We start from the raw sequence: 25,889 nt of genomic DNA, 5'->3' as shown, positions 1-25,889 counted from the left end.
ACCTACACGGTGGTTCACAAACATCTGAAACTTTTGTACTAAGGTGTCTGATGCTGTATTCTGACCTTATCACCAAGCATGCATGCAGTACACATACACACATATGTACATACATACATGCAAGCAAATCCACACACACAAAATTAAATAAGTAAATATCTAAAGCCTTTAAGAAATAAGACCATAAATGTGTGTGTGTGTGTGTGTGTGTGTGCATATCCCTATAACATATCAAGAGAAAGTAAATCTCAGTATAGCATGTGTCTTAGTTAGGGTTTCTAAGACACCATAACCAAGACAAGTTTGCTTACAGTTTCAGAGGCTCCAGTCCATTATCAGTCACAGTGAAGAACATGGCAGCCTACAGGCAGACACGGTGCCTGGTGGTAGCTGAGAACTTTAAATAGATTCACAGGCAGCAGGCAGAGAGCCACAGGACCTAGCATGGGTTTTTGAAACCTCAAATCCCACCCTTAGCGACACACTTCCTTGAACAAGAACACACCTCCTAATACTTCCAATCCTTTCAAACAGTTCACCAACTAGGGACTAAGTATGCAAATCCATGAGCCTCTGGGGGCCAGTCCCATCCACACCACCACAGCATGTGTGCAGATCATTATGAGAACTAACATTTACTAACCGTTTTCTGTGTATTGGACAATATTTTAAGGGCTTTATATACATAACACCTACTGTCCATATTAAGGAAGACTTCTTTGTTTCTCACTAGAGAAAGTGAGAAAACAGACTCTCAGGGAACTTAGTTCACTTGTCTGAAGTCACACAACTGGCAGGCAGATGAGATGGAACCTGTTTTGGATCAGTCTTGTTTCAGCATCCATTTATTAATCACTCTGTTAAGCTAGTCTCCTAGAGGAGTGCTCAAGTTATATGTACAGATAGATAAACTGTGTACATGGGCTAGCAATGCAGTTCGGTTGGTGGTGAGCTCATCTTGCCATGCACAAAGCCCTGGTTCAATCCACAGCACTCTGTAAATCAGGAACCATGGGGCACATCCGGGATCCCTCTACCTGGGAGGTTTAAGCAGAAGGATCAGAAGTACTGCTATATGTCAAGTTCAAGACTGGCCTGGGGTATATGAGCATCCGCCTTAGAAGTCAAAAACAAAACAAAGCAAACAAACAATAGCAACAACAAAACAAAACTCCTCAGATGATATGTGTATGTGGAAAAACAATATCACCCCCCCCCAAAGGGCATAAAAACATCTGGAAATAAAAGCGAGACTTTCACTTTTTGTCCTTTTGGTATTGAGCCTTGGCCATTAGCTGCTGAATCGTCTCTTAGCCTAAAACTTTCACTTTTTGTGACACATACTTGTATGCTGTTGAAATTGCCTTGTGACAATACCAACATAAACCCACATAACTGCTTTTGGAATGAAAAGTAATTGTAAAGTAAATTAACTCCATTTGACTTAGTGAGGGCTCACTTGATACCGTAGTGTCATTTAAATGCTTTACAGAATTAAATAACCTGATGAAAAATCATCCCTGTTTTGGTGATAAAAAGATTGAGTTACACATCACTTAGTTGGTAAGACACACAGCTAGAATTTGGACGATGGGTGGTTGCAGATTCTGTGTGCTCCATGCATGTCACTATACATGTACACGTGTTTGTGTTGGGCCCAAAAAAAGTTGCCACACGTTTTCAAATGCTGGGTCAAGCCATAGAATTACTCTGTAGTCCGTGGTTAAACAGCCTTTGGAATCACAAAGACCTGACCATGACTTCAGTCTCTGATAGTTACCAGTGATCTGGGGTTAGTGCATTAACAGTTTTCATTTACAGACACTCAATATAAAAATAGGGGGCAATACGGATCTCCACTTCACAAGAGTGTGATGAAAATGAAAAATATTAGTACAGACAACATGATTGGCATAGAATCCACCTTTTTTGTTTTTTGAGACAGGATCTCTATGCTATGTAGCTTTAGCTGAACTGGAACTTGCTATGTAGACCAGGCTGGCCTCAAACTCATACAGACCTACCTGTCCCTGCTTTCCCAATGTTGGGATTAAAGGCGTATGCTAGCACACCTGGCCAGAACCCTTCTTATACAAAGAAACAAATCAATTTTTGAGTTTTGTAAAGGCTGTGGGTATACCTCAGTGGTAGAGAGTCCTTGCTTGGTACATACAAGGCCCCAGGCTTGATCCTAGCACCGTTGTGGAGTATTATCTTAAGGTGTGTTACATTGTTTATGCTGTGGAACATTTGTTTTAATGATGCAAAGATGTGTTGCATTCTTTTATGTTGCATTTGTTTAACTCTGTGAAGCTGTGTTGCTTTGCCAGTCTAAAACACCTGATTGGTCTAATGAAGAGCTAAATGGCCAATAGCTTGGCAGGAAAGGATAGATTGGTCTAATAAAAAGCTAATAAAGAGCTAAATGGCAAGTAGCTTGGCAGGAAAGGATAGGCACAGCTGGCAGGCAGACAATAAATGGGAGGAGAAATCTGGGAAAAAAGGGATCAAGGAGAAGCAAGAAAAGAAGAAGAGGACTCCAGGGGCCAGATACCCAGCCACACAGCAAGCCACAGGAATAAGATGTAAAGGAAGGTATACAGAATAGAGAAAGATAACAGCCCAGAGGCAAGAGGTAGATGGGATAACAAGTTAAGCAAAGCTGGCTAGAAATAAACCAAGCTAAGGCCAGGCTTTCATAAGAACAAGCCTCCCTGTATTTATTTGGCAGCTAGGTGGATGGCCCTCCAAAAAGTAAAAAAGCAACAGACAGCGTAGCACTGAAAGGAAAAGGAGACCCATGAGTTATAGAGGTGCCCCCTTCCCAATTTTGAGTGTGTATCTCCTGCCCTCTTCCTCCTCAGAGCTTTGGTTACAGGCAAGTGCCGGGGCCCTCAGCTGTTTTTTACACGAGTCCTGGGGGATTGAACTCAGGTCCTCATGCTTGCCAGGCAAACGCTTTATGCTGACTGTGAAATCTCCATAGGCCCCTTCCAATTTCTGTCAATGTTGCTGATTTTTTTTTCATCTTGATTTAGACATAAAAGCACATGTCTTTAGTTGAATATTTCCACTATAAATAATTTTCCTGCCCTTCTATTTTTTTTTAAATGTACTAGAGTAGTTGCCTAAAATGATCATTGGGAAGTTGTTGACCAAACAATGAACATCCATCATTAACAAACTAAAGTTTAATACATCTTTATGACAACATGTGGGGAGGGCCTGATGTGCCCCAAGAACAGCCTTCTACCCTGCTGCGATTCTGAACAAAGTGAAACAAAAGCAGACAAGGACCAGTGTCCCCAGCAACAGCTTAGGGTGGATGCTGTATTGTTTGTGATTTCATATTAAACAGGGGAGAAATAGGCTTCCTTCTGCTGACACTCAGAGGTGTGTGGGTTTTGTCAGTCCAGCCCTCTTCTCAGGGAGCAGAGGGACCACTCCCAGTAGGTGACTCAAACTTAAGAGCAGAGTTGATCCTAAGACACACTTTCTACCTAAACTTGATAAATAATCAGATAGATGACGCAGAATGCAGGAAGTAAAGGGACAGATGGGGCCCAGGAGTGACACCAAGTGCCTTTCACCTGGAAGGTACATTCTCTTCTAAGAAAGATAACATAGACATTAAAGGGAGGGACCAAATCTTGAATGCCTGTGAGGTGGCATTTTGGGTGGAAAGTGAGATACAGAACAATGAATATGGCAGGATCTTATGTAAAGTTTTGAGAGGACATACACAAACTATATCAATTATTAATAAAGATATTAATAATATAATATATAATTAATAATGTAATATAATACCTCTGTGGCTATGCTTTTGGAAGAGATTGGAGAAGGCCCTTTATTTATTATTTATTTATTTATTTATTTTTGTTGTTTTTTGAGACAGGGTTTCTCTGTTGCCCTGGCTGTCCTGGAACTAACTCTGTAGACTAGGCTGGCCTTGAATTCACAGAGATTAGCCTGCCTCTGCCTCCCAAGTGTTTGGATTAAAGGCATAAAGGCATGCACCATCAACAGAGAGAATTTTTGTTTTTCCTTTACCTACTCCCTTTTCCTTTACTCTTTTAGTCTTGAGCCAATGTATGTGTTGCTTTTATTTCTAAAAATACTGCTAAGGGTTATTGAGACTGAGAGATTGAAAACTACTACTGAGAGTTTTGTTTTTTAATAGCTCACTGTAAAAAAAAATAAGGTATAATAAGTGTTATTTTAAAAATACAAACAAGATAGCGTTAAAAAAAAAAAGTTCTTTCTCTAGCCTTGGGAATCCTAATGAACTATAATCACAGAGACGCCAGACTAGTCAAAATTGGAAGAAAGAGCTATAATCACAGGAAAAGAACTCTCTCCACAACTTGAGAGATCCCAGAAAAAGCAGCAGTAATGACAGCAGGGTTGACTTTAGGAAAAGCAGAAAACAGGAGCAGCGCTGTGGTGGCGCCTGGGGTGGGTGGAGTGGGCGATAACTCATAGTGACACTGGAGAGCATTAACTGCCACCCAGGACCCAAGGACGCCAGGGCAAGGAGGGTGGGAGACCTAAAGTGTAAAATCAACGGGACACAAATCTGGGAGAAAATGGATGCTGAAGCGATTATGACTCACGACCCGCTGGCCCTCTCAGCTGTAGTGGCCTTGGAGAAACACCGTCATGGTTGTGTAACTGAGGCATGGTATTCGGGGAAGCTGGAAGCCTGATGGGGTAGCTTCCCGAAGCCCCAGGTAATCAAACGGAGGTCAGTGTGACTGAGCCTGCAAGGAGGTCAGGTCACTGCCTTGGACAATCATTCTCGTCTCTCCTATGTTTGCCAAAACTCCAGCAGGGAACTCATTACTTGTCCCACTCTGTCACCAGAACAGACCATGTAAGAGAATTCCAAAGTGCAGTGAACTCCGTGTTGCAATCTTGCACTGATCACAGAACAGATACTTTAGGACCCAGATTTCTTCAACAGCTCTGTTTTACTACAAACTTCACATTCCAGCCTGTGTTTGAAGTGCTCCTAACAGCTGCCCACGTGAAGCCTTTTCTCACTGTTCTCTGCAGTTAAGTGCCCAAGAACAAAGATATTTCTTAAACTTCCCTGCTCGGGAAACAAACGAAAGCAGCCATTATATAATAAAGCTCGGTGTATCAGGGCTGAGCAGCCCCCATGATCTCCCTGCCCGAGGTCACTCGGGCAGAAACAGAAAGTCAGTAAAGGCAGAAAAAAAAAAAAAAAAAAAAAAAAAAAAAAAAAAAAAACTCCTAGGCAGGAGACTGGGTGTGAGACTTAGTCAGCAGCTAGACGGACTCCGACGGCCATGAGGTTGTAACTGTATCTTGACAACATGGTCTTTCCTGGAAGGGACTGGAGCAGCGAATTTATCATTTTATAATTTGCGGTTTAAATCTGAGCTATCCACCAAGCAGCTGTGTTGGTTTGAGGCACTTTGGAGTCCTTCTAAAGCCCCAGGAGACAGAAAGACCACTTCAAACTTGAGGCCCCAGACTCCTCAGGGTTTCACTGTGGGCACACAACTGAGCGCACAAAGGGCAGGGTTCCTGTGCTGGCTTTCTTAGGAAATGTATGGAACCTGGAACTGGCTAGCGCCTTTGTTTGTTTTAGACTCCGGGAGGGAGCAAGCAGACTTCCACAGTTGGATTCTGGAGTAAGGGGTAGGAGGGGGGGGGGCGCTCCTATCTGGTGACAGCGGGTTTTCATATATTCCAGGGTCCCCCTGGGAAATGAGAAGCTGGAAGCAGAGACCGGGGAAATGGGTGGAGAAATGGGAAGCTAGGAAAGGGAGGAGTGCCAGAGATAACTCTGCTGACTTCACAGTTTTCCACCGGGGCCTGCCCAGCCTACCTCTGTTGACATCAAAGCTCTCCCAGCGCCTTTGCGTGCCTGCTCAGTCTGCCCTGCCTGCTGCCACCCGGGGAAGAACTGGCGGCTAGCCCTGCAACAAAGCAGAGGACAAAATTTCTGCAACGAACCTCTCCCATCAAAAACACCCGCCCCCTTCCAGTTCTGTGTAACAGCTCTGCACACCCAGGCCGGGGGTTCAATGGTCCTAATTGGACAAAGACAGCTTTTTTACAGGGAGGTCTCCAGGAACGTGGGCAGCTTCCCAAGGTGTCTCACGGGTTCTGGGCAGCGCTGTCTGTCTGTGGGCCGATGGGTGTGTCTTTTGCAATCCTGTTGGGGCGCCTGGATTTGGGAAGTCTTGGCTCCTCTCCCCATAGCAATGCAGGGCATCAGATTATTGCTGGCAGCTGAGCCCCAGCGCCTTTCCCTGCTCCCCTGCTGTGTTTTACATGTTTTCATTCCCTTCTCTATTTTGTCCCCACTCTGGAAATGGCTGGCCTCTCCCCAGGGAAGGGTAGAGGAAATAAGTTGACCATCCTTGTCCTTGCCTCCTCTTCCTATGGGCCTCCCCCCGAAATCTGCTTGTAGCTGGAAAGGCGGGACAAAAGGAGTCACAGCATCCTCAGAGAGGTAAAGCAGTTGTCACTGGGTCCACATGCTAAAACCAAGAAGGACAGCTTTGAGACTCCTAAGATACTTCACAAACATATTAACCATCTCCTGCTCATCAACGCAGATTTGAAAATAAACCCAGGATGGTTGTTGTTTTCTTGGAAAACAGTTGGAAGTGTCTCTAACTTGAGCCGGGAGTGTAGCTCCGTGGAAGAAATATTGCATGCTGAGCTTACAAGTTTCCCTTAAAAAGGAAACAGGAAGAAAAAAAATTCTATAATGGGCTATAGGATTACTATTTAAAGGGTGCCGAGATTTTCTGCCTTTTAAATTGATCACTGTGAGCTCTCCAGTCACATTGAGAAAATTCCCAGGAGGATAGAGGTTGGGTTCTTCTAGAACATGGCCACACCGAGGACCATTTGTATCTACTGTGGCCAAATACAGAGTTGGATTTTAGGGCGTTTTGTAGGACAACAGAATACTAGAAATGTCACATTTCAGATGAGAAATTGGTGTGTGGGATGCTGTAAACTCTACCTGCAACAGCAGGGATGTTAAAACCAGAACATGAGAATTTTATTACCTAGTTACAGATTGGTGAGATGGCTGATGGGTAAAAGCCCTTGCAACCAAACCTGACGAGTTCGATCCCCAGGACCCACACTATAGAAGAGAACCAGCTCCAACAAGTTGTCCTCTAATTCTCACACATGCACACATACAAATGAACATAATAAAAAAATTAAATTTCCATTACCTAATCCCTCAAACAAAAGTTAGTACCTGACCAGGCATAGTGGTTCACACTTTTAATACTACCTGCAAAGGCAGGTGGATCTCTGAATCCGGGGCCAGCCTAGTCTGCAGAGTGAGTTCCAGGGCTACACTGAGAAACCCTGTCTTGAAAAACCAACCAAACAACAAACAAACAAAACCAAAACAAACAAACAAACAAACAAAACAAAACAAAAACAAAAACAAAATCAAAAACCTGTTTCAGTTTATAACAAATGCATGCTTGAGGACCCAGATTTAAATAAGCCTAGTACTGTAATCCTAGCACTCAGAAGGTAGAAGCAGAATCAGGAGTTTGATCCATTTGGAACTATAGAGCAAGATATTGTCGACATTGCCCCCCCCCCAAAAAAGGGCAAATTCCAAGTAAGAGTGTTCCTGTAAGCCAGGCTTACTACAAGTGGTGCATGGACACTCAGATGGTCAAGGAGCTGGAACACTGTGCTTGGCTTTATAGCCGCAGACGGCCTCTTCACAGTTCGCCAACACCTTTGAAAGAGATCCAGATGCTTTTTTTGGAGAGTATCTCAATTCAGCACTCAGGCATTCTTGGGGCCCCCTTCCAAGAAGAAATGGACTGGCATGCCGTCTGGGCTGGACCCAAGGAAGCTCTGCCTACTTGGGAGTGAAGTTGCTCTCCTGTTGAGTGCCTGATGTCGAAAGCTTCAGGCTCTCTAGCAGCTCAATCAACACCTGCAAATCTGAGGCACTGGCTCTGTTCATAGGCCTTAATCTTTAGCTCTCACGTAGCTGAGACAATTCTTTTTATAAAGAGACATTACAGCTATATTAAGTTTCTCTTCCCTGAATCATTGCCCTTCTATTTTATTTACTACACCTCTCAAATGACCTAGGTGCTCAGGCAGACAAGGGGAAACTTGATCCAGACTTTCATGACCTTTAAATGCTGTGGACAGTCATTATCATGTTGTAACCACGTTAGAGATGATAATTATTACTATTATTATTTTGCTGTTGTTGTTTTTCTTCAGACAGGTTTCTCTCTGTAGCCCTAGCTACAGCTACAGAATTCACTCTGTAGACCAGGCTGGCCTCAATCTCAGAGATCCACCTGCCTCTATGCTTCGTGTGTGTGTGTGTGTGTGTGTGTGTGTGTGTGTGTGTGTGTGTGTGTTTGTGTGTGTGTGTGTGTGTTTTCAAAACAGGGTTTTTCTATGCAGCTATGGCTGTCCTGGAACTTGCTTTGTAGACCAGGAAAAGAGCTTGTAGACCCAAACTCACAAAGATCCACCTGCCTTTGCCTCCCAAGTACTAGGATTAAAGGCATGCACTACCACCACCCAGCTGTTAGAGATGGTTTTTGTTTGTTTGTTTTTGTATTTATAAACAGAGTTTCCCTGTGTAACAACTCTGGCTGTCCTGAAACTCACTCTGTAGAGCATTCTGGCCTCAAACTCACAAAGATCTACCTGCCTCTGCCTTCTGAATGCTGTGATTAAAGGCATGCATCACCACTGCCCTGCTGTTAGAGATACTTTTGTAAAAGATGATAGATATCTTACAGCCTTCTGTTCCCTTCATCACAGAGTCCTGCAACATAACAAAGTAAGAGATCTGTAGCTAGGCTGCACAGGTGTTCTGGCTCATATCCCAGATGTGGTGAGGTTAAACTTTCTGAATGCTCATTCCTTCTTTTCTGGATTACTTATAGAATTGCCAGGAGGGCAAAGGCAAAAAGAATGTAGGAAATGAATAAAATGATTGACTGAACCAGATATAGATAGTCAGAGTCAGAGATCTTGGCTGCAAGCAACAGAAACCAACCTGACTTAAGCAATTTGTTGAAACACTATTGCAAAGCTCAGAGTCACAGGAAACCTAGAGCTGACTCAGAAAACACCAGGGGTGTAGGATTGTGGATGGAGCTTCAGCTGATGGCACTTGTCTACCATGGGTAGAACCTTAGCTTCAACCCCCAGTGCTACATAAACTGGGCCTAGTAGTACCTGCTTGTAATCCAACACTCTGGAGATGGAGGGAAGGAGGATCAAAAATTCAATCCTCAGCAATGCATAAACCAAGTACGGTAATTCATGCTTCTATAATCCCAGCACTTGGGAAATGGAGGCAGGGACATTCTCAGAGTATTCCTTAGCTACCTTAGCTACACAGAGTGCAAAACCAGCCTGGAGTACATGAGACCCTGCTTTTAAAAAATTAACAGCAATAACACAGCAGCAGCAACAACAACAAAAAAGCTTGCAAGCAAGCAAGCAAACAAATAAACACAGGAACCAGAAATGGAGGATCACAGCCAAGGCCATAGGTATAGTTACAGAAGAAAGGCAGCAAGAGATGTCACATGCCACAGTGGCCAGTCCTGACTCATAGATTGCTCAGCTACCAACTTCACTGGATGTCACCATGCACACCACTGCCCTTACAGTGTCTCCATGTTGGTGCTGGTCACTTCTGACTGTACTGGCAGCAGGTACACCTGCTTGGCCAAGTCTTGCTGACCCACCCAGATCCTTTTGGTAAAGGAAACTGGAGAGAGCACATCTGCTGTGTGGGGCTCCCTCCTGATGCTGAGACTAGAACCCAATGCTTGATGCACAGGAGCAGGCATGTTGCATAGTGGCAAGCACAAACACTCCCAGCCTTGGGGCTCTTTACATTTACTGTTCTTTTACTTAGCAGGTAAAATATGGGTTTCATTATGACCTTTTGTTATACTTTTTACATTGCACCCATTTCCTCATTTAGCTATTCCCCTCTGTGTTTATTATTTATTGTAATGTGGGGGGCTTTAAAAGATGTGTTTTCATTGTTTGTGTTGGTGCGCTTGTCCTTGTGTGTGCATGGGTGTGTGCATGTGGGTGTCTGAGGAGAGCAAAAGAGGATGCTGGATGCCCTGGAGCTGGACTTGTAGGTGGTTCTGAGCTGCTAAAGACCAAACTGAGGTCCTCTGCAAGAGGAGAGGTGTGGGGGCGGGGTGTGGGAGCCATTCTCTCCTTCCACATGTGGATCTTGGAGCTAGAACCCAGGTCATCAGGCTTGGCAAGAGTGCTGACCTGTCTCGTCTGCCCCGTCCACATTTTCTTCATCTATTCTGTTGGTGGACATCTAGTCCAATTCTGTATCTTGGCTAGGATTCCTTATTAGATTATTAAGATTCATACACTGGCAAATGTTCTAATCAGGGCTTGGAGGGAGTTCAGAGCAGAGAAGCCAGCACAGTCCTAATAAATCCCCTTCCCCTAATTCCAGGAAAGCAGGGGGCCTGAGTACATGGTGCTGGTTTGCCAGAGAACTGGAAATGAGTCCAGTACACGTATTCCAATACCAGACCCAGTTCCTGTTGACCGAGAAGAAACCTCACTAGGCAACAAGGGCAGGCTGACTTCCCAGAAAGGGGACACGAACCCCTATTTTGCTCGTTTCGCCTATAAGAACCCCTTCCAGCCCCAGAGAAGCCAGGGCAGGGAATCAGGAGGCCCAGAGGTCCTGACCCACACAGGAGCCAGCCCTGCCTGCTCTAGCCATCCTTCCCACCCGAGCAGGAAGCACATGGAAGCTGCTGCTATCCAAATACCAAAAAAGCCAAAGCCTGTGTCAGGCCGGAGCTTGTACCTTTGGCCTTGACCTCTCATCTTAGACCTGCTGCTTTTTTTTTTTTTTCCTGGGGGGTGTGGCTGGGGAAGTAGCCTTGAGGCAGAGTGGATAATTCTGTCTAGTTCCTAGGAAGAGGAGGACAGGATGGCAATTGGAATGGTCTGTTCCTATTCCCCTCCTTTCCCTTTACCATAAACAGAGCCCCATTCTAGTCCACCTTTTCCTCTTCCCAAGAGACACATACCTGAAACTCTGAGTACTTGACAGGCTGGCAAGATGGCTCAAGGGTGAAACCCTGAGCTGAGTCCCATCTCCCAAATCCTCATGGTAGGGGAGAGCTGACATCTTCATAAATACTATGGCATAAACATGCACACAGGAATAGAAAGTAAACAAGTAAAAATATAAAATTTTAATTAAAATAAAGTTCTGGATAATTAAAATTTGAACAAACCTTTAAAAAAAAAAAACCCTTAGAAACTGTTACATTTGGTGGGGCAGCGGAGCTTTGGTGGCGCACACCTTTAATCCTAGCAGAGGCAGGTAGATCTCTGTGGGTTTGAGGCCAGCCTAGTCTACAGAGTGAATTCTAGAACAACAGCTAGAGCTGTTTCACAGAGAAGCTCTGTCTCAGAAAACAGAAAAACAACAACAAAAATCAGGAAAGAAAAACCCACTTTTTTTTTTTTTTTTTTTTTTTTTTTTTTTACATTTTTACTTTATTATAGTGTGTGTGTACACAGTGCCATAAGACTTTATAAAAGTCAGAGGAATCGGTTCTCCCACTATGTGGGTGCTGGAGATTGAACTCCAAATAGCTGGGCTTGAAGGCAAAGCACTGGAACCTGTCAGTCCATCTTGCCTGCCCCAGATCTCCCTCTCAGTGTTTTTGAAAACTTGCCTGAAGACACACGGTCTGCTTTTGCTCGGTCTTGACCTTTAGGGTTTGATACATTTCATTCAGAGTTGAGCAGGAGGGGAAAAAAAAAAATCACATTTCCTCAGGAGTAGATCTTGCTTCCTCTCTGCAAACAGCAAGAGAACCACCACTGGTGTTTCCGTTTTTTTTTTTTTTTTTTTTTTTTTTTTTTTTTTAACTCTCAAGAAGCCCACACTTCAGTTTAGAATCCATTCATAAATGTATCTTATCTCTCAGTCGATTTGCCTTCCTTTATATGGTTCCTCATCTTGCCCTTCTTTTTTTGTTTTTGTTTTGTTTTGTTTTGAGACAGGGTTTCTCCGAATAGCTTTGGAGCCTGTCCTGGAACTTGCTCTGGAGACCAGGCTGGTCCAAATTCATAGAGCTCTGCCTGCCTCTGTCTCCCGAGAGCTGGGATTAAAGGCATGGGCCGTTTTCCCCCTTTCATCTTTAACTGTCTCACGTAGTTGCATATTTCATTTGATCAGCATCACACACACACACACACACACACACACACACACGCTCACACACACAATAGTAAATTAAAAAAAGAAAGAAAAGGAATCAAGCAATATGACAGTCACCAAAACAACCCACCAATCTGAAATGTGACCATGGTCACCTGGAACTTGAATGCCCTCTACTCATGCACCCAGGCTAGTTGGAGAGCTAAACTCACAGACAGCACACACAGAATTATTAGCAGACTGTACGCAAGTATTAAATGAGAAGGAATGGGGTTTTAAGGATTAAGATGATAGATTCTTGAAGAGTGGACAGTCAAAAACGGCTTCTAGAAGGAGATGGTGGTCCTTAAGGAAGGCTTGAAGTCTTGTTTAGCATCAGGGGTTAATTTCACTGGACTAGCAACACAGTTTGGACCACAGGAAGACAAAAACTTTGTTGGGTTGGATCTATTACTGGGGCCAATTTCAGGGCCCTTTTGAGTACCTATTGCTTGGGTGAGGATGCTCCTTCATCAGGTGGTGGTTTGTGGGTAGGACTGATTGGGCATTTCATATGGCGCAGTTCTCCACTGAAACCAGACAATCTCAAATGTCTATGTGTTTTCTCCCTATGGCCCTAAAGGGTGTGGGTGTATGCATGACCACACAGATGACATCTGCCATTCCATCAACTACCAAAGAACCTCCTCTCTAACATGCCCCCCCAGTCCATCCACAACTAGAACTTTCAGATTGGTTCTGTGTTAATATGTCCTGTCAGTTATTCCCTGGTGCAGCAATGTTGGGAAGAAGACTTTCAGAGATAATGAGTTTAAGTGAATGATTTCAGTGTAGGGATGGCTTCCTTTCTTAGGAGTATTTTACTGAAGGAATGAGTTCCTGAGTGGAGGTAGCACACACTTTTAATCTCCAGCACTCGAGATGCAGAGGCAGGCCTATCTGAGTTTGAGGCCAGCCTGGTCTATGGAATAAGTTCTAGGACAGTCAGGGCTACACAGAGAAACCCTGTCTTAAAAAAAAAAAAAGTTCTCAATCTCCCTCCCTTCCTCTATGTGATACCTTCTGCCCTGCCATAACAGAGCAGGGGAGGCCTGATCCTTCATCTAAGACTACCCAGCCTCTAGAACCATGAGACAAATGGACCTTTGTTTTGAGACAGGGCCCCAGATAGCATAGGCTGTTCTCAAATTCAAGGCAGCTAAGGATGACGTTGAACTCTCCATCCTCCTGCCTATACCTCCAAGTGCTTGGATTGTAAGCATGCTCCGTGGTATATGGCTGATGAATGCTATCTTCATTCTTTGGGTGTGTGATTGGTGGGGAGGGGTAACAGAAAACTGACCCGGAGCTTTGTCCATGGCGGGTGTGCCCCTGCCAACTGAATTAGATACCCTGACCAGTAAATACTTTTCACTAGAGATACTAGTCACTCTCCTCATTGCTGTGACAATACTAGGCAGAAACAAGGGAAGAAGGGTTCATTTCAGCTCAGGGTTTCAGATGCATCCGTCTTTCACGGCGGGGAAGGAGAGCTTGCAGTAGGCTTGTTCATATTGTCTGGTCAGAGAACAGGGCCACAAGTAGGACCGGACTACAATCTTCAAGCCCTGTCCCTGGTGGCTTAAGTCCACTGGTAAATCCCTACATCACAGAAGTTCTACAATTTCCCAGAACAGTGCCATCATCTGGGGATCTGGTGTTTAAACACATGCGCCAGCCAGTGGAGCACATTTCTGGTATGTAAGTTGTTCTATCCAGACACTATCTTACCTTACTGAGCTAAAAGTATTTACCCCGAAGCCCCAAACACAGAATGGAGGGGATAAGCAGGAAATACGAGATAAGAATCATTCCTCAGCAGCGGACAACTGATACCACATGACCTTAGATCTCCCCTATTCCCACCTCTGACTGCACAAAGGCAGCTTGAGACAATATGGATGCCAGATTCTTCTGGGGTGGAGTTTGAGCATGGGGATTTTTTTTTTTTTTAAAGCCACACCCCTGCCCTGAGAGGTTCTAGCACACTGCCTGAGTTATAGGCTCTCTGCTCTGCTGGCTGAGAGGAGACAGGAAGGAGAAAATGAACCAGTGAAGGCAGGGATGGGGATGGGAGGAGTCCACACCCCGATGTCAGGTGTTCTGCTTGGCAGTGTTAAATTGGGGGATTTAGAAGAATGGAGAGGCAAGCACATTCCGACCAAGCCAGGGAAAGCATGATTCCAGAAAGTAATATACTCCGAATGTGTTCCATCTTGAGCAAAACAGATGTGAAATGGTATTTTCTGAAGAACCCAGAGAGAGCTTCATTTTGTGCCAGACACTGGAGATGTCCCAGTTTTTAAAAAAAAAAAAAAAAAAAAAACTCCTAGAGAGTGGCGTTTTCTTTATTACCTAGTGATTTTAACCAATGCCAGCAGTAGGTTCCGAGCCCAGGCTGCCGAAACTCAAGGCTTTGCTAGTGTTGGCCAAGGAACAAGCTTCTGATGTCACCCTGGGCACCTCAGCGAGAGAAGCTCTCCTTTCTGCTCTGGGCGGGATATGAGCCAGGATGTCATCCCTGTGCCATCAGCTCATGCCTGCTTGGCCTCTGACAAGTAGGTCAGTATAGACGCGGCTCCAGCCTCCACCGAAAGCTGTTTGCTGCTGGCAGGAAGTTACTTCTGCAGAATTAAAACCCATCAGAGCTGATCAAAGGAAGTGCAGGGTAGGCTGGCGGGCGGGCCAGATCTTAATCTCGACTTGCTGGCCTCACACATCACTGCGCATGAGTCACCCCGCTGAGCTCAGCGGACATGATGTTTGGATTAGACTTTTACAGGGAATTTTGCCAAACTCGCCTTTGCTGTCTCGCAGCTGAGAAGTAAGGGAGAAAGGTGGCCGTGTGGATCCGATGTAGCTCCGCAGGTGCCAGGGAGGAGAGGGGTGGCTCTGCAGGCTCCAGGGAGTGGCTATGAGACCTAGTGTTCCCAGCTCCTCTTGTCATGTCAGCCCTGGCCTGTACCAGGAGCAACTGAGCCCACAGCAGGCCCACACATCCTCCTCAGCCAGCTATCCAATTAAGATGTTCTATTAAAGGCACACATTTTGCCTTCACTCAACCATTTGCCTCTCAACCGGTAGGAATCCCTTTTCTCAAAAGCAAGCAACACTTCACCACTCAGGCATCTTGCCTCAAAAGCAGTGCAGTTCAGTGGGGAGGGGCAGGGGGAGAGGGAAGAAAAGGGGAGGGAAGTCAGAAAATAAAAATTCTAAATTAAGAGCCAACCCATAAAAGCAGGGCTTCCCTTAGCGCCTGGCTGGTGTGACATCACCGTGAATTACTCAATGAAGATGGTGTCAGGGCAGCAGCTGGGTTCTATGTGGAAATTCTCCCGCAGAAATAGAACTGCACAAAATAAAATAAGTAGGGGTAGAAATATCCTACTCTGCACGTGGGTACGTGGGGCTGAGTTTTCTGGGCAGAGAGCTGGGTGGGATTCTCCCCCAGCAGGGTCCAGGTCTCTGCAGTAGATACAGCTAGCAAGCTATGCTTTTGTTTGGCTTCTCTGGACGCACTGGTAGGAACAAGATCAAATCTTTTGTTTCTGATTCTGCCAAGTGTTGCTTCTGTGCATAGTAACTTGGGAAGAATTGACCCCCGTTATTTTGTAAGCCAGGCATTCTTGGCTTGTAGTCTCTACTGGGAGTCTAGTTAGAGTATTTTAGACTCTCATTTATTAACAAGGCTTATAAATGGGATGGCAGAATAAATGTTGCCACCAGTCTCTACACTGCTCTTGACTATAAACCACAAATCTCTATATTTATCATCTCAATCAATTAGATGCAACTAACACACACACACACACACACACACACAGCTTCCCAGCCTTCAGTTCTTTTGTTCTTAAAACAAACAAACAAACAAAAAAAATCTGTTAGTTGGGTGGTGGTTGCACATGCCTTTACACAGCCTGTGAGTTTGGGGCCAGCCTGGTCTATAGAGTGAAATCCAGGGTAGCCAAGGCTACAGAGAAACTTAGTCTCAGGTGTGTGGTGGTGGAGGTGGGGGATATCTGTAATTCCCACAGTTGTCAAATTGGTCATGAGCCTTTAAAATGGGAATGGAAACCCAACACATTATACTTGAAAGCCTTTTGTCACTCAAATGCTGGGAGCTGTGGAGCAGTGGTGGTGAGGGTGTGGCTGTCAGGCAACCCTGTCACAGCCCAGGCTTCACCACCTAATAACAGTATGATCTTCAAATAGTTCCCTTAATCCCCCATCACCTCAATCTCTTCATCTGTAAAATTTGGATAATAACAGTCCCAACCTCATGGGTAAAGCTTCAATGAACTAAAGCAACACATTCAGTGAAGTTCCTGGCACCCAGTAAATGCATACAAAAAGTATCATTATTTATATTACAATAATTACTCTGCAACCAGCATTATGTAGTGAATGGTGGTAAGCTTAATTGGACTTTACAGCCAACAATTCTTCCTTGTGAAATTCTTTAGTGCTCAGAGTTGGAGGTTGTTTTAATTGAAGTAATTAGCTCAAGGTGCCTGTTCTGGATTAGGAATTCTATCCCTGGGACTGACCTTCGACCTCTGAATTCATGCCATGGCACAAGTGTGCTATTTCCTGGCAAATAAATAAAGTGGTGTTGTTTGTTTTGTTTTAAAAAGGTATTGCCTGACTTTGGTAGTATATGTCTATGATCCCAGAATTCAGGAAGCTGAGTCAGAAGGATCAAGGCCACCCTCTCCATATAGCAGGTTCTAGGCCAGAAAGACGAAAACAAGACAAACAAACCAACCAACAGAAAAACAAAGCAAAGTCCAAAACCCACAAACAAACAGAATAAATAAGAGGCTAAGGAGGTAGTTTGGTTGAAAGAGTGCTGGCCTATCTCACACAACACCCTTGGGGGCAATTCCCAGCACCTAATAAAGCTAGGCATGCTAGGGCAAGCCTTTAATCCTAGCACTCAAGAGGTAGGAGGATCACTAGTTCAAAGTCATCCTCAGGTATATAGCTGAGTTTAAAGGTAATCTGGCCTGCTTAAAACATTGTCTCAAAAACCAAACAGGGGCTGGAGACCTGGTTTAAGTGGTTAAGAACACTTGCTGCTCTTATAGAGGACTAGAGTTTGGTTCCCAACCCTCAGGTCAGGAGGCTCACAACTACCTGTAACACCAGTGTCAGGCTACCAAACACATTCTGGCATCCATAAACACATACCCCCCCACACACACACATGTAATTTTAAAACAACAAAACCCAAAATGAAAACCAGCAACAAAAAAGTACAAAGAAGATTATCTGTCCAGATGGCTCCTGGGTAAATTTACTTTGTTGCCAACCTGAGTTGGATCCCCAACACACATGGTGGAAGAGAGACAGCTCCCTATAGGTTGTCCTCTGACTTCCACCATCAGGCTGTGGTATTCATCTGAATACAGACATGTGCAAATAAACAAATAAATAAATGCAATAAAAGAAAGAGGTATTTTGGCTGAAGTTTTTGTCCAGTGGTATAATGTGGACTTAGCATGCATGATATCCTGGGTTCAATCTCCAGCATTTAAAAAAAGGGAGGGTGGGTCTATGCACTTGGGGCTTGGGAGCTCCTTCCTAGAACTTGAATAAAAGCAGATTACTAACAGATTTCCATTGAGGCTGTTTTTCCCCCACCCTCTCTTCTAAGAAGAACCTAAGAGGAAAAAGGAGGAGACAGGGTTCTTGACTTTATAGCAGCAGAACAACTTTGGAAAGAAAAGGGCATAGAGACCTGAAGTTTGCTGTGGCTCAGCCTGGGGGTAGCTAACCTTGTGTGCCATTCCCCAGGAACCAGGAATTCCAGGCCTGAGCTAGTGAACACCAGCTGGGTCTTATAGGTTATCCCCCTGGGAGCAGGGTTGGCTGAAACCATCATGAAGGTGGGGGCCTGAAGTTTTGCCTCTTGTGTTCTAAGTTCACTGTACTTAGAACAGCATGGCTTCCCTCCAGGACTTTTCCATCAGTTCCCTATTGTAGGTATAAGTTACCGAACTTGTGACTGAAAACACATTTGCAATTCGTTTCCTTATCTCGGGCGTCTTAAAACCTGGAATGGAGGCACCAGTAGGAGCAGAACTCTTAGGGAGGTTCGAATTCAGGGGCAAATAGTCTGCATTCCTCAGCCCCTCCCGCCTCACTGCCATCCTCACTCTGACTCTCCTGCTCTCCTCCTTGCCACATAAGGACACCCCCCCCCCTTTTAAACCGTGTTTCCCAGGCTAATCCAGGGTAACCTCTCCATTTCAAGGTCTTCAATTTAATCATATCTTCAAGTCCATGTAAGGAAATCAACTCACAGGCCTTCCTAGGAACCATTGTTCTGTCTACTACAGCCCTAAGGCACCATATAGGGAAGGTGGCTGCCCTGAGTCAGAGGCCAGAGTCCATGGAACTATGTGTGCAGGTTAGCAGCCAGTGAAGGCAGATCAGGCTAGCAGGGACTAGCTCAGCAAATGGAAAACCAACTCCCTTTCTGCAAATATACTGGAGGGAGCTGATGCATGGCAACAGACATAGTGGTTAAAAGCTTGAGCCAAGGGTCAGCCATTTGGTTCGGTGGATTGCCACACTAACCTGATAACATGAGTTCCATGCCCAGAATCCACATAAAAGTAGGAAAGAGCCAACTCTACAAAGTTGTCCTCTGAATTCTATATGCATGCAGTACATATTTCTTGTTTGTTTTTCAAGATAGGGTTTCTCTGTATAGCCCTGGCTGTCCTGGAACTCGCTCTGTAGACCAGGCTGACCTGGAACTCACAAAGATCCACCAGCCTCTGCCTTCTGGATGCTGGGATTAAAGGCATGTGCCACCATAGCCCAGCACAATACATAGAAATTAAAAACCACCATCACCACCACAAAAAACTCAAGCCAACTTGTAAATTGTCATGCCTGGTTTCTGGCAGGGGTGCAATTCAGTAAGAACCATCTATTATTAATGGAGAGGGGGACTCAGAGCCCCAGCTGTCTGAGGAGGCAGCCACTAAGCCCTGACCCTGGAGAAACAGAAGACCAGTTGGAAGAGAGTGAAGTTATGAGGCAGGTGTGCAGAGGTAAAGTTTCAAACACTCTCTATCATAAAGTCTTCCCACGCCACTGAGGAGGAAGTATCTGGCCAGTTCTTTAATGAAACTTGGAACTCACTGCTGTAGTCAAGAAGGAAATATTCCTGTGGTTTTTCTGTGGGGGAAAGAAGTCATAAATCTTTGTGTTGTTGAAGGAACACCTTTCTGTGGTGCAGCTCCAGAGGGATGGGTTTTTCTGAAAGCCTACGTGCCTGAACGTTTGTCAATGGCAAGCGGCTGGGAAGGGTCATGTAGATTCCTGCGGGGCAGTGACAAAGTTCAGGAACAAATAACACACATTCTGCTGCCTTCTTAGGGGACAGAGGTTCAGAAAAGGTATTGCTATCAGAACAGCTGGGCTTCGGGGTGAACGCTGGCTCTGGATGGCATATCTGCATCTCCCTATGAATTCACTAAAGTGCCCCTTCTCTCCAAAGGGGTGTTCTGTGATTAGTGATCTTGTTTGTTCTGCAGGAGACCTTCCATGCTTCACAAGAATTCTTGTGTTTGAATCCCACTCTGGGTGTGTTGGGTGGGTGGGGTATGGCAGGGTCAACTGATAATAAACGTGTGATAAGATGGATAGAGACAGACAAAGCAGAATTAAGGGCTCAGCAGTGGCAATGGGCTGTTTGCTGATGCCAGATACTCAGGGAGGCCCGAGTACATTGAAGAGACCTGAGAAGAGCAAAGTGGGCAGAGGGATAAACCACGAAGACACCCAAACATATTTGTAGTGGAGAAGGCAAAGCATGAGGAACTGCGCCTGTCTTAGCAAGCGCTGGGTGTAGTGCTGGCCTGCTTATCAGCCTGTGTAGATCTTGTTAGGCATAGCCCTCACCCACAACTTCAGCTCCTGGCGGCTCCTTTGTATAAGTGACCTAACCCCTGGCACACTTTTGCATAAAGTGAAGAGAACCGGAAGAAGTCGATAGCAAGAAACAACAGGAGTCAGTGAAGGGAAAGTCCACAGTACCTTGTGACTGTCAAGTGGCAGATGATCTGGGTCAGAAGACCAAGCCACCAGTGGTGGCCTGAAGTCTATATGGGATCTTAGTGACTTGGACTGGGGTTATTAGCCTCTCCTTGAGACAAAGGCCCTCTGCAAGCTGTGAGCATGACCTCCCACTTAAAAAACCAAACAACTATATTATCATTTTAGAGAGAGAGAGAGTATGTAGATCAGTGGACAAGTTTATGGAGCCATGTGGAGTCAGTCATCACCTCCTCCTGTGCCAGTTCCAGGGATTGAACTCAGATCCAGAGGCTTGCATGGTCAAACACCTTTACTCCCTGAGCCATCTCTCCAGCTGTTGGAGCCCTGCTTTTATTTACTAAGGTAAATCTTCCCTGCTCTGAGTTCTCCCGAGTCTAGATGTGTAGATGAAGTGTGAGACTGATCGCCAAGGTGAAGAGTATCCAGAAAAATAAAAAAATAAAAAAGTAAAACCCTTCGCTGTGATCACTGTGTGTGACGATCAGTTCTTGTCAGTTCCACACACATACATAGACACTGGATTTTCTAAACTGCTTCTACAGAACAGGGTCCATTTTTAAAAGTATTTTATGTGGATTGGTGTTTGACCTTGTATGTGTGTGTCTGTGTGAGGGTGTTAGATCCCCTGGAACTGGAGTTACACACAGTTGTGAGCTGCCATGTGGTGCTCTGGAAGAGTACCTGGAGCTCTTAACTACTAAACCATCTCTCCAGCTCTGAACAGGGTCTATTTTTAAGGCACTACCTTCGAAGGGACCAGAGCCTCGCCCAGCCCCTGCTTTAGCAGTCATGACAGGCTGCAGAAAAGACCAAGCAAGATGTAGACCTCTGATTCAGCATGTGTCTGATCTTATCTGCCCCGCCCAGTCACTAGGGCATGTGACAAGGAGCCAATCAGAAGTTAGCTGTTGGGCTCTGGGCTTGTTTTATGGTGTTTTACGGCAAAAGTGGCAACAATAGCGCCGTGCAGAGCATAGCAACCACCATGGGAAGGCCTATAGGCCACAACAATCAGTTGACCAATCAACGCAGGGCAGGTGGCCCAAGCCCAGAAGTGCACCCAGTCTTGAGACTGTTGTGAACCCCTAGATACTCCCCTTGTACATCCCAATATATTACCCATCTCCTGGTTTCTCCGGGTCCTTCTCAAGCCATCCACCGTGTTGGACAGAAGAAGGGCCCAAGTTAATAACATTTAACTCATTAATTAATAAAAGATGCTTTGCTTTTGCATTGGAATGGGCCTCTTGTTGATTTTGGGGATCAGAATTTGGGCAGAACACCTTTACCTGAAGCTTGACAATAGTTCTTTGAGTGATAAAGTAGTTAAGAAGCAAAGCAGATGTGCAGACAATGGAAGTGATACTCATGCCTGTGTATCAGGGGGAACCAAAACCAGCCCTTCCATGCCAAGTCTTGCTTTGAAATTTCATGAAATAAAAAGTATAAAGAGTTTCTCCATGGTTCATTGAATTAGTATAGTTAACCAGTTGTCACTAAGTAAATAGTAGCCTCTGCTGAGGTTGTTAGAGAAGAAAATCCTTATTAATTTAAGATGGATGCTGAATTGCTTATGAACAAAACAATAAAGTTAAAAGTTCAGTTAAGGACTGGGCAGCAACACTACATGCCTTTAATCCCAGCACTTAGGAGGCAGAGGCAGGCAGATTTCTATTGTGGAATATTATTTTAAGATGTGTTATACTTGTTTATGCTGTGAGACATTTGTTTGTTTGTTTGGTTGGTTTTTTGGTATTTCTTTTAAAATTATGTTTTGTTTTTTTTGTTTTTTTTTTTTTTTACATTCAAAAGTATGGAATGCTTCATGAATTTGCATGTCATCCTTGCACAAGGGCCATGCTAAACTTCTCTGTACTGGAATGTTTGTTTTAATGATACAAAGATGTGTTACAGTCTTTTATGTTGCATTTGTTTGACTCTGTTAAGCTGTGTTACTTTGCCTGTCTAAAACACCTGATTGATCTAATAAAGAGCTGAATGGTCAATAGCTAGGCAGGAGAAAGGATAGGCGGGGCTGGCGGGTTAAGAGAATAAATGGAAGGAGAAATCTGGGAAGAAAAGAGTGAGGAACAATAAAAAGAAGAAGCAGAGGAGGACAACAAGGGCCAGGCACCCAGCTATATAACCTACATCAGAGTTAAGAAGTAAAAGCCCAGAGGCAAAAGGTAGATGGGATAATTTAAGAAAAGCTGGCTAGAAGTAAGCCAAGCTAAGGCTGGTCATAAGTAAAATTAAGTTTCAGTGTATTTATTTAGGAACTGGCTGGCAAACCTCCCCAAAGAGCAAAGAGCCAAAAGAGTAAAAAAACCAATTATCAACAGATCTCTGTGAGTTTGGGACCAGCCTGGTCTACACAGTGAATTCCAGGACAGCCAGAGCTACACAGAGAGACCCTGTTTTGAAAAACAAACAAAAATTTCAGTTAAGGGATGGAGACATGGCTCAGAGGGTAAAGGTATTTGCCAACAATCTTGATGACCTGAGTTTGATCTCTGGTACCCACAGAATAGAAGAGGCCTGACTCTCATGTATACATTCCTCTCTCTCTCACTGGGTGGGTCTGACATTTTTCCATGATTTAAAAAGCTAAGAGAGAAAGGAAAACAAAAATCAATATCTGATCCATTCTTGAGTCTTTTATTAAGTAGGGAAGCAGAGGGCCTAATGTGGGGAATTTGATGATGGGAGTTTTTGCAGGATGACTTCAACAAAGAAACACTTGATGGATTCTTTCTAGAGAGTGGAGCCATCAGGGTTTCCAATAAAAGGGGTGGCAAATTGAGTAATGAAGATCTTCTGTTGTGGTGCAGTCCTCGGGGCTCCTAGGATATTGTAGAAGGGAACAGGGATGCCTTCTGACTTGTGCAATTCAGGAAAGACCCATATAAGCCATTCGCTTCCATCCAGCCCTTGGAGGCAGATGGTGGCATTGACTCACACCTCATAATCAAATGGCCATTTCGGGTCATTCCAGCATCTTGGCTGTCTGGACATGGCATTCTCAGCAGCTTAGTGTCTCCAGGGAAACATTGTTGAAAGGGGACTGAGCAGTACTATCATGTAGCTTGCAGTCAGTCTCTAGCATGGTCATGAAACCCAGCAGGGAGGGCTGGAATGCAATATGGGAAGTTCTCTTCTCAGCCCGGTCACTGGCTCATTGGGTGGGGTGGAAGTCGGATTCGGGAGTGACCACACCCAGCTCCCTGTCTACAGAGACATCCTCCACAGCTGTTGTCTGTGTTTGGCTTTCCACTTGGCTGCTTAACCTGGCTTGCAGAAACCATTTACAGAGTAAATACAACCTTGGCAGTGATGTTTCCATCTTATCTAGCTTGGACCCCCTCCCTATAACCCTGTTGCTGGTACATTGTATCTTTCTGCCCTCTTCTAAGAGAACTTATGCTTGGGAGTCAGGTCTTTAAATTTGCACCAGGATTTGTTACTTGAGTTTTTGAAGTCTTTTTTACAGGCCCCTTACATAAGTTGAGGGAGGATTTTTTTTTTATCTTTTTTTTTTTTAATTTTTTTTTTACAGGGGTGGTGGGTTGTTTAGTAGAATGAAGGGTAGGATGATCTTACATAGTTTGGACCATTCCAGGTTATGAGAACAGAGAGTGAGTGATGGTTTGAAGCTATCTTTCCCTGAACCCTGCTTTTCTGAGACAGGGTCACATAGCCTAGACTAACCTCTACACTCTTGCTTCTGCACCCAGAATACTGGGGTTATAGGTGTATACTTCCATGGTTGGCTGAAATGTCTTTGCCTTAATTCATAATGATTGTATTGATCAAAATATGAAATGCAGGGCTGGAGAGATTGTTCATGTCTAAGTGTGCCTGCTCAGCAAGTAGCTGAGCAAGTAGGACCCATGTCTGAAGATCTGAGCATTCCTTTAGAAATCTGAATGTGGTCTTACATGTGCCTACAAATCCAGTGTTGTGTGTGTGTGTGTGTGTGTGTGTGTGTGTGTGTGTGTGTGTGGTTGGGGGATGGTGTGACAGGAGGGGGTAGCTAGGTCTTGTTTTTATCAAAAGAGTGACTTATTCATAATGAGATGAACCAGGTAAAGGGATCTGGAGAAAATAGAAAAAAGGTTTTGTGGTGAGGTGTTGTGATGTTAAACTCAGTTGACAATGTGATGAAATCTAGACTCATCTAGGAACACAGGGCATGTCTGTGGGAGGTTGTCCTGATTACTTTAATTGAGGTAGAAAGATGTGTCCATTGTGGGAGGCATCATTCCCTAGCTATGATGCTAGATGCTACAAAAAAGGCAACAGTGAGCCAAACTGAGGACTCAGTGTGAGCAGTTGCCTGAAGCTTCTATCACCATAACTTTGTCATAATAAACTGTGAGCCAAAATTACGCTTCCTTCCTCAAATTACTTTGGGTATTTTTATCACAACAGGAAATATAACCAAAAGAGGTTTTAATGTTGAATACTTACAAAGAGGAGCAAACCCCATAGGTTCATTAGCTTGGCTGAGGTAGATGGGGGTGAGGCAGGGGGAGCAAGAGAGAAAGACACAAATGGTACCTCAAACATCTTTTCCGTGCAGTGGAATAATCCTTTTGTATACTGTAAAGATGAGTTGCTCTCATTGTTAATAAAAAGCTGATTGACTGACAGCTAGGGAGGATTTTCAAGACAGAGAATGCTGGGGAGAAAAGGGGCAGAGTCTGGGAGATGCCATGAGATGCAGAATGAACAGGACGATAAGTATGCACATGAGGTAAAGGAGCCCTCAGGCAGCACACAGATGAATAGAAATGGGTTACTTTAGGTTATAAAAACTACTGAAAAACTACTTAAAAAACAAGTCTAAGCTGTCGGCCAAGCATTTATGATTAATATTAAATCTCCATGTGGTTATTTGAAAACTGGCTGTCGGGACAGAAAACTGCAACTCCATTTCCTGTACCTCTTTACACGAGCATTGTCTTTAAAGTTACTCTTTATATCATACTCTCCCTGGAAGCAGTCAAACAATTTACCTAGGGGGAGAGTGATTCAAATTATTACTGATTTAATGATTAATTGATTGATTGAGACAGGGTCTGGCTATAGTTCAAATTGACCTCAAACTCATTATCTTTCTGCCTTCTCTCAGGCATGGGCATTCCTGATTTTTAAAAATTAATCCTTGGTGAAATTAATTGATCATAGTATGCTAGCACTTGGAATCTCTCTCTCTCTCTCTCTCTCTCACACACACACACACACACACACACACACACACACACACGCACACACACCCCTAAAAAAAGAAAGAAAAGAAAACCCTAAAACAAAGCAAGCTGGAAAAATGATTCAATGAGTAAAGTACAAGCATGAAGATCTGATCTCAGCCCCCTGGCATCCACAATGAGGACCTGATCTCAGACACCTACAATCCACATAAACAGCAAGAGCATCTGTACTCCTAGATCTGGGGAAATAGAAACCAGAGGATCTCTGGGGCTTTCTAACCAGCTAGCCTAGCCAATGTGATGAGTGTCAGGCTCAGTGAGACGCCTTG

General features: G+C 44.4%; 1 non-coding gene across 1 annotated transcript; it reads right to left on the bottom strand.

The window, feature by feature from the left end:
- Positions 1-22,154: 22,154 nt before the first annotated feature.
- LOC127214981 (U6 spliceosomal RNA) lies at positions 22,155-22,258 on the bottom strand. The gene has a single exon (XR_007833914.1). It is a non-coding gene; the product is annotated as a U6 spliceosomal RNA (small nuclear RNA).
- Positions 22,259-25,889: the final 3,631 nt, after the last annotated feature.

The sequence above is a fragment of the Phodopus roborovskii genome, unplaced genomic scaffold (assembly GCF_943737965.1).
Source record: "Phodopus roborovskii unplaced genomic scaffold, PHOROB, whole genome shotgun sequence".
NCBI classification, from domain to species: Eukaryota; Metazoa; Chordata; class Mammalia; order Rodentia; family Cricetidae; genus Phodopus; species Phodopus roborovskii.
This window is presented reverse-complemented; position numbering and strand designations above follow the sequence as displayed.